The sequence below is a fragment of the Cynocephalus volans genome, chromosome 8 (genome assembly GCF_027409185.1).
Source record: "Cynocephalus volans isolate mCynVol1 chromosome 8, mCynVol1.pri, whole genome shotgun sequence".
Classification (NCBI taxonomy): Eukaryota; Metazoa; Chordata; class Mammalia; order Dermoptera; family Cynocephalidae; genus Cynocephalus; species Cynocephalus volans.
This window is the reverse complement of record NC_084467.1, coordinates 113,653,596-113,664,304: the sequence shown is the minus strand read 5'-3', so window position 1 is coordinate 113,664,304 and position 10,709 is coordinate 113,653,596.

Below are 10,709 nucleotides of genomic sequence, written 5' to 3'. Positions count from 1 at the left end.
AAATAGACTTTAAATCAAAAACCATAAAAAGAGGGCCAGCCCGTGGCTCACTTGGGAGAGTGTGGTGCTGATAACACCAAGGCCACGGGTTCAGATCCAATGTAGGGATGGCCGGTTAGCTCACTTGGTGAGCGTGGTGCTGACAACACCAAGTCAAAGGTTAAGATCCCCTTACCGGTCATCTTTAAAAAAAAAAAAAAAAAAACCACAGAAAGAGACAAAGAAGGCCATTATATAATGATAAAGGGATCTATTCAGCAAGAAGACATAACAATCATAAATATACATGCACCCAACACTGGAGCACCCAGATGTATAAAGCAAACACTTTTAGACTTAAAGAAAGAGACAGACCTTAATACAATAATAGTTGGGGACCCAAACACCTGTCTCTCAGTACTGGACAGATCAGCTAGGCAACAAATAAATAGAGAAACACAGGATTTAAACTACACTTTAGACCAATTGGACCTGGCAGATATCTACAGAACATTTCATCCAACAACTTTAGAACATATATTATTCCCATTAGCACACAGAACATTATCCAGGATAGGTCAAATGTTAGACCACAAATCAAGTCTCAACAAATTTTTAAAAACTGAAATAATTTCAAGAATCTTTTCAAACCACAATGGATTAAAACTAGAAATCAGTAACAAGCAAAACTCTGGAAACTATACAAATACATGGAAATTAAACAACACACTCCTGAATGACCTATGGGTCCAAGAAGAAATTAAACAGGAAATCAAAAATCTTCTTGAAACTAATGAAAAAAGACACATCATACCAAAACCTGAGGTATACTGCAAAAGCAGTACCAAGAGGGAAGTTTATTGCAGTAAACATTTATGTTAAAAGAACAGAAAGATTTCAAATAAACAATCTAATGGTACACCTCTAAGAACTAAAAAAACAAGAACAATCCATTCCCAAAATTAATGGACAAAAAGAAATAGTTAAGATCAGAGCAGAACTAAATAAAAAGAGACCCAAAAAATGACACAATCAATAAAACAAAAAGTTGTTTTTTTTGAGAAGATAAACAAATTAGACAAACCATTAGTTAAGCTAACTAATAAAAGAAGAGAGAAGACACAAATAACAAAAATCAGAAAAGAAAAAGGAGACATTACAACCAATACCACAAAAGTACAAAGAATAATTAGAGACTATTATAAACAGCTACATACCAACAAATTTGAAAACCTGGAGGAAATGGATAAATTTCTGGACACATACAAACTACCAAGACTGAACAAAGAAGAAACAGAAAACCTAAACAGACTAATAGCAAACAAGAAGATTGAAGTGGTAATTAGCAGTCTCCCAGCAAAGAAAAGCCCAGGACCAAATGGCTTTACTGCTGAATCATACCAAATCTTTAAAGAGGAATTAATACCAATTTTCTTCGAACTATTCAAAAAAACCAAAACAGAAGCCATTCTCCTAAACTCATTCTATGAGGCCAGCATCACCCTGATACCAAAACCAGACAAAGATACAACAACAAAAGAAAACTATAGGCCAATATCTTTGATGAACATAGATGCAAAAATCCTCAACAAAATATTAGCAAACACAGTAACACATCAAAAAAATTATACACCATGATCAAGTGGGATTCATACCAGGGATGCAAGGACGATGGTTCAACATACACAAGTCGCGTCAGTAAATGTGATACACCACATCAACAAAATCAAGGACAAAAACCATATGATTATGTCAATAGATACAGAAAAAGCATTAGACAAAATTCAACATCGCTTCATGATAAAGATTCTCAGCAAATTAGGTACAGAAGGAAAATATCACAACACAATAAAAGCCATATACAACAAACCCACAACCAATATCATACTGAATAAGAACATGACAAAGATGCCCACTCTCACCACTCTTATTTAACATAGTATTGTAAGTACTAGCCAGAGCAATCAGGCAAGAGAAAGAAATAAAGGGTATCTGGAATGGAAGAGGTAAAGTCAAACTGTCCCCGTTTGCAGATGACATGATCTTATATGTAGAAAAACCTAAAGACTCTACAAAAAAACTCTTAGAGCTGATAAATGATTTTGGTAAATTTGCAGGATACAAAATCAACACACAAAAACCAGTAGTGTTTTTATACTTCAATAACAAACTAGCAGAAAAAGAAATCAAACAAGCAAGCCCATTTACAAAAGTCACCAATATTTTTTAGTTAAAAAAAAATATCTAGGAATAAATTTAACCAAGGAGGTGAAAGATCTCTACAACAAGAACTACAAATCACTGCTCAAAGAAATTAAAGAGTATACAAAAAGAAGGAAAGACATTCCATACTCTTGGATTGGAAGAATTAACATTGTGAAAATGTCCATACTACCCAAAGTGATCTACAGATTCAATGCAATCCCCATCAAAATACCTATGACATTCTTCACAGAAAAAACAATCTTAACATTCATATGGAACAACAAAAGACCCTAAATAGCCAAAGCAATCCTGAGCAAAAAAAATAATAAAGTTGGAGGCATAACACTACCTGACTTCAAATTATATTGCAAAGCCACAGTAACCAAAACAGCATGATACTGTCATAAAAACAGACACTTGGACCAATGGAACAGAACAGAGAGCTGAAGAGTTAGCTCAGTAGGTTTAGAGCATAGCCTTACGCGGTCACGGGTTTGAATCACTGTACAACCAGTCCCCCCCCCACACACACACACACTGTATTAGTCCTTTTGTGTTGCTTATAACAGAATACACAGAACTGGGTGATTTATAAAGAGAATGAAATTTATTGCTTACTGTTTCTGAGGCTGAGAAGCCCAAAGTCCATCTGATGGTGGCAACAGCGACCCAGGGGTCTCACATTACAAGATGGTAGAAGCAGAGAGAGCAGAGAGAGAGAAACAGACTCTTCTCTCCTTTTAAAGCCCTTAGAACCATGCCCTGACCACCATTTTTAATCCATTTACTACTGCACAGTCCTACAATCCAATCACCTCTTTAAGGCCCCACCTTTCAATTACCATGATAAGATTTCCCACTCTCTTAACCATCTCAGTGGGGGCTAAGTTTCCAATACATAAAATTTGGAGAACACAATTTAAGCTTCAGGGAGTTTTGGGGGTACATAGTTCAATCCACCACACACACAAAAAAAGAAAAGTGTAGAGAACCAAGAAACCAACCCACATACTTACACACAATTAATCTTTTCTTTTTTTTTTTTCTAAACACACAACTGATCTTTGACAAATGCAACAAGAATATACATTGGGGAAAAGATTGCCTCTTCAATAAATGGTGCTGGGAAAACTGGACATCTGTATGTAGACGAATGAAATTAGACCTGTATCTCTCACTATATACCAAAATCAATTCAAAATGAATTAAAGACTTAAATGTAAAACTTAAGACTATAAAAAGAAAACACAGGGGAAACACTTCAGGAAGCAGGACTGGGAAAAGACTATAAATAAGACCCTAAAAGCACAGGCAACAGGAGAATAAACAAATGAGATTATATCAAAGTAAAACTCTTCTCCATAGCAAAATAAAAAATTAACAGAGTGAAAAGACAACCTACAGAATGGGAGAAAATGTTTGTAAACTATGCATCCAATAAGGGATTAATACCCAGAATATAAAAAGAACTCAAACAACTTAATAAAAAACCAAGTAACAAAAAAAAAATGGGCAAAGGAACTCAGTAGGCATTCTCAAAGGAAGATAAACAAAATGGCCAACAGACATATTAAAAAATGCTCAACATCACTGAGTATCAGGGAAATGCAAATCAAAATCACATTTGAGATATCACCTCACCCCAATTAGACTGGCCATTGTCAAAAAGACAGAGAATAACAAATGCTTGTGAGGATGCAGAGAAAGGGCAACTCCTACGCTATTGCTGGGACTGTAAATTATTGCAGCCATTACAGAAAATAGTAGGGAGGTTCCTCGAACGACTACAGATTTATCTGCCATATGATTCAGCAATCCCACTGCTGGATATATACCAAAAGAAATGGAAATCATCATGTCAAAGGGATACCTGTTTACTCTATATACAATAGCCAAGAGTTGGAGCCAACCTAAATGTCCATCAACAGACAACTGGATAAGGAAAATATTGTATGTATACACAATGGAATACTATTCTGCCATAAAAAAGAATAAAATACTGCCATTCTCAGCAACATGAATGAACTTAGAGAAAATTATGTTACGTGAAATAAGTTAAGCATAGAAAGAGAAACACCGCATGCCCTTACTCATAAGTGGAAACTAAAAAAAGTAAACAAATAAAAAAAGAAAGATACAATAATCACAACAACTTGTTGAGCTTCCAAAATGAGAGAACAGAACTGAGGCCAATAGAGGTGGGAAAGAGGGAGGGGGAGAGGGGTTAGCAAAAAATTGATAAAGGGCCACAAAAAATGATTACATTGTATAATGTTGAATATATTAATTATCCTGATTTGAGTATCACATATTGTATACAGGTATTGATATTTAATGCTGTACTCCAAAGATATGTACAATCAATTATGTTTCAATAAAAAATAAATAAATAAAAATACAAGGTCCAGGTTTCAATCCTGATACTGGCTAGCCACCAAAAGCACATTTTTAATAGATAAATAAAATAAAATTTTAGATAAGTAAATAATAATAAAGACATTAAAACATTGAGAATATTTATGTATTCATTTAAAAACAATAACAAACCCATGGCATATTAAAAAATTTTTAAAAATTTCCCACCCCATCCCATCCAGCTAATATATTTTATTTTTTATTTGCATATTCATTGTACAAATCATACTTATTCTTTATGCCCCTTATCAAATCTCTCCCCTTTCCCCTCCCCCTCCCCTTCCCTCCTCTAATAACCACAGATTTGTTCTCTCCATCTGATAGATTAACTGTTCCTCTGTTTGGTTTGTTGCCTAGATGATCTGTCCAGTACTGAGACAGGTGTGATCAAGTCCTTCCCTATTATCATAAATCAGATGCTTCTTCTATTACTCTGGAGTGTGCTTTGTGGAGAGAGAGGACTTTTTTTGGGTCGGGGGGGTCTCCGCTGGTGCCTCTCCTTGTGTCATCAAGTTGAGAGTCTGGCATGCCTTCTGCATCGTGGCTGTGAGTGCTGCTATAGAGGCTAGCCACTTTTGCAGCAGCCATGGCAATTGCAGTGGCTATGGAGAGCCACCCGTGTGAAAATGGTGTTTTTGGTGTCCTCTTTACCTGGTTGCAGCTGGGTTCAGCTTCCTCCAGCTCCACGCCTCAGGACCTTGGAGGCTACTATAAAATATTTTTAATAAAAAATAACTATATTACCCAAAACAAAATTAGTGAGGATACTAATTTACATTTTTACAAATCTCTTTAATGTCTGGCTTATGAGAAAATACTGGATTCTCAGGTAGTGATACTACCTAAAAAAAAAAGAAAATACTGGATTCTCACATCAACTTCTGCATCCAATCTCTTGTGATATTACCTGCCATGTAGCCTCTGGAAAACTCCACTGTACACTTGTGAAAGAATGAGAGTAAAGGTCAATAATGTATTAGTATTATCTTTTAAATTGTTTTGACTTCATGGATTTCCTAAAAGGGTTTTAGGAACACTCAGGAATACCTAGCTCCTCTTTGAGAACTACTGTACTATGCTATTTTTAAAATAGTTCTTATTTCCATCTGACATCTATATATTTACTATCTTTCTTATGGTCAGTCTCCCTGCACTAAAATGAAAAGTCCATGAGACAGGGACAGTGTCTATTTCGTCCACTGCTCTATCCCCATCTCCAAGATCAGTGCCTGGCACATGAGAGGCACTAATTAACTAGCTAACTAACTAAATAAATAAAAATTTTTTGGCAGCTGGTCGGTAAGGGGATCCAAACCCTTGACCTTGGTGTTACAACAGCGAACTCTAATCAACTGAGCACCCAATAAATATTAAATCAAGAAAAAGGAACAAAAAACATTATCATTTTAGGATTATTTAATTATAATGGGTGTAATGATGCTTTAAAACACCTCATTTTTAAAATAAAAAATTCCATTGCTGAATTTATCCTATAGTGACAAGAACCTCTACCTACAAATCAAGGATATTTATTGCAGCATCTTTTTTGTAACAGTAAACAACTGGAAACAATATAAATGTTCATTAGTAGAGAATTAGCTAAATAAATTCTGTGATGTTATGCAGTGAAATACTCTGCTGACAGTCTAAAAGGATGTGGTGAATCTGCATATGCAGATTTGTAATGATCACCAAATTGTATTAAGTGGAAAAAAAGGAAAGTGCGGTATAATGTGTATAGTATACCAACTGTGGTAGATAGAATAATGATCCTCCCCCAAAGATGTCCATGTCCTAATCCCCAGAACCTGTCAATAAAAAATTATGTGGCAAAAACAAAAAAAAAAGGAAAAAAAATAATAAAAAAAATTACATTGCAAAGGGTAATTAAGGTTGCAGGTGGAATTAAGGTAGCCAACCAACTAATTTTAAAAAGAGAGATTATCCTGAATTACCAGGGTGGGCCACGTAATCACAAGCGTTCTTAAAAGTGGAAGAAGGAGGCAGAAGGAAGATGTAACTACTGGAGAACACATAGAAATGGAATGTTGCTGGCTTTGAAGATGATGGAAGGGGGCCTCTAAGGGCTGGAAAAGGAAACAGGTTCTCCCCTAGAGCTGCCAAAAAGAATGCCTTGATTTTAGCCCAGTGACACCTGTTCAAACTTCTGATCTACAGAACCGTATTTCAATCCATATCCCAACCCAATCCTTTCCAACCAGGATATCTGTATGTTTCTGTGCCTATCTCTAAACATAAGGACTCTTACTTCCAACATTTTATTATGAATACTTTTAAACATACATAAAAGGTGAAAGAATTTCTTTCCAGTGAAAACTCACAGATAACCACTACCTAAATTGTACAATAACATTTTATTTTTGTCATATAACTATCTGTCCATCCTTCCATCTATCTATTAATCCATTTTATTTTGTGATGCATTTCACAGTGAGCTGTAGGTATCAGTATACTTCCCCCCTAAGCCTTTCTGTTTGGGTATCATTAATTAGAGTTCAGTATTTGTTTACAGTTTTTTTAAGGTAAAATTTACAACCAGTGAAATGCACAAATCTTAATAAGTGTACCATGTGATGAATTTTGACAAATGTATACACCTGTGTAACCCAAAGCCCTATATCAAAATACAGAACCATCAACCTAAACAGTTCCCTATGCCCCTTCCATGTAAATCCCCATTTCCACTCCACCCCCAGGAGCAACCACTGTTTTTAGTTTTTTCCATTATATATTAATATGTCCTGTTCTACATCATCAAATAAATAAAATGGTACAATGTGTGTTCTCTTTGGTAAGACTTCTTTGACTTAGTGTAATATTTCTGAGATACATTCAGATTGTTGCATATATGAGTAATTTGTTTCTTTTTATCACTAAGTAGTATTCCATTGCATGAATATAACAGTTTATCTTAATCTTTTTTATCATTATGAAATGTCCCTCTTTATTGCTGGCAGTACAATTTATCTTGAAGTTGACTCTATCTGATATTAATATAGCCACTCCTGTCTTCCTCTACTTATTGTTGGCATGGTATATCTTCTTCCACCCACTTACTTTCACCTAAATGTGTTTTTATATTTAAAGAATGTCTTATTCAGATTTATTCCTGATTTCTTTTGACACAATCCTAGCAGGCTTTGACAGCTTCTTTCTATATAATAGGATAAGATGTTCTAAGCTCATCTTGTATTTTTCCTGCCTGAGACATGGAAACAGTCATTTCTTCAAGGATCCCTGCTTCCTTTCTTGAAAAAATGGTATTTAGAGACTATAATCTGGGTGCTGGAGGTATTCATTGCTACTGAGTTGATCACTGTTTTGATGAAACCTTTTCAGGGAGAATGACTTTTTGTGAAAGGTACAAGGTCAGTGTGTAGATTCATTTTTTTGCACGTGATGTCCAGTAGTTCCAGCACTATTTGTTGAAAAACTCTCCTTTCTCCAATTGTTTTGCCTTTACTACTTTAGCAAAGATCAGTTGACTATATTTTTTATTCTTTTTCTGGGTTCTCCATTCTGTCCTATTCATCTATGTCTATTCTTTTACCAATACCACACTGTCTTGATTTGTGTAGCTTTATACTAAGTCTTAAAGTTGGATAGTGTCCTCTGACTTTTTTCTTCTTCAATATCACATTGGCTATTCTGAGTCTTCTGTCTTCCCATATAAATTTTAGAGTCAGTCTGTTGATATCCACAAAGTAACTTGCTGGTATTTCGATTGGGACTGCATTGAATCTATAGATTAAGTTGGGAAGAACTAACATCTTAACAATATTGACTCTTCCTATCTATGAATATGGAAAATCTTTTCATTAAGCAAGACTTTTTTTTTTTTTTTTTAAAGATGACCATAAGGGGATCTTAACCCTTGACTTGGCATTGTCAGCACCATGCTCACCCAGTGAGCCAACCGGCCATCCCCATATGGGATCCAAACCCGTGGCCTTGGTGTTATCAGCACCACACTCTCCTGAGTGAGCCAAAGGCCTGCCCCCTAAGCAAGACTTTTAAAATTTAAGATTAAATGGAGAGATCACTGACCAAGAGAAGAGGGAATCCAGTTAAGATTTTAAAAATTGCATTTTGATGAGAATGATGGGATAATGAGATTGAAAGAACTTCCAGACATAATTTACCCTTCCCCTTGCCTCTAAGCACAGTTATGTCCACACTTACCCACAAATATGGGAGCCTATTCCATTCTAAAATCATTTCAGTTATCTCCTTCTCTTCCTCCATGGGCAATAGCCTCAATAATCAGAATTTCTTCCTGAATGCCAAACTCCAATTCCTCAAGTCTCACTGTCAGCCTTATTTTTGCTCTGGTACATAATAAAGTGGTCTCTCTGGAAAACCTTCCAAAGAGTTGAAGGCCAATGTAAAATCTTCTTCTCAATCACTGCTTTCTCACTTTTTCCTTACCTCTGTATCTAAGCCTAACTCCACTTTCATGTTCTTCACATTCCACAAAAAAATGAACTCTGTGGAAAGAGGGCCCAGTCTCAAGACTAATTTGCCAGTAAACCTGTAAGAGAAAGTGGTGACCTAATGCAGCTCAAATGGCTAAGTCAGCCTCAATTGTCTCCTCAAATATTAAAAACGTAAGGCTAGACTTGAACCTTTCATTAAAACTAAACTGACTTCCCAGCACAGAAATTTCAGGACACTATCGCTTGGTGTTTCAAGCTCAAGACTAATCCTTCTCTGCAATACAGCTCAGACTTACCCATTGCCAGTCACTCTTCATCCAGACCATAGTAGTGTCATATTGGATTACTATTACAAGCTGGCCCTCCATATCCACAGGTTCCACATGTGTGGATTCAACACACTGAGAATCAAAATACTTGAAGAAAAACGGTTGGTTGCACCTGTACTGACCATATACAGACTTTTTTCTTGTCATTATTCTCTAAACAATACAGTATAACTATGTACACAGCATTTACATTGTATTAGGTATTATAAGTATTGTAGAAATGACTTAAAGTATACGGGAGGATGTGCCTAGGTTATATGCAAATACTACAACATTTCATACCAGAGACTTGAGCATCTGCAGATATTGGTATCTGCAGGAGGTCCTGAAACCAATCCCCTGCAAATACCAAGGATGACTGTACTACTTGATGCAGGTCTCTTAATTTCCATTCTCTCTCCATGCCAAAATGTTTTTCCCATGGTGTTTCTACATTACATGTGTCCCGCTGCTATAAGAAATCTGCCAATGGCTTCCCAGAGCTTCTAAGAGTTGCTATCAGAATAATTCCACGGGGGAACTATCCAGACATTTATATGGAATAACAAAAGACCACGCATAGCCAAAGCAATGCTGAGCAAAAAAAATAAAGCTGGAAGCATAACACTACCTGACTTTAAACTATACTACAAAGCTATAATAACCAAAACAATATGGTACTGGAATAAAAACAGACACACTGATCAATGGAATAGAATAGAGAATCCAGAAATCAACCCACACACCGACAGCCATCTGATGTTTGACAAAGGCACCAAGCCTATACACTGGGGAAGAGACTGCCTCTTTAGCAAATGGTGCTGGGAGAACTGGATATCAATATGCAGGAGAATGAAACTAGACCCATACCTTTCACCATACCTTTCACTAAAGTCAACTCAAAATGGATTAAAGAATTAAATATACACCCTGAAACAATAAAACGTCTTAAAGAAAACATAGGAGAGACACTTCAGGAAATAGGACTGGACACAGACTTCATGAATACAACCTCAAAAGCACGGGCAACCAAAGGAAAAATAAACAAATGGGATTATATCAAACTAAAGAGCTTCTGCACAGCAAAAGAAACAATTAACAGAGTTAAAAGACAACCAACAGAGTGGGAGAAAATATTTGCAAAATATACAGCTGACAAAGGATTAATATCCAGAATATACAAGGAACTCAAACAACTTTACAAGAAAAAAACAAGCAACCCACTTAAAAAATGGGCAAAAGAGCTAAGGAAGCATTTCTCTAAGGAAGATATACAAATGGCCAACAGACATATGAAAAAATGCTCAACATCACTCAGCATCCGGGAAATGCAAATCAAAACTAC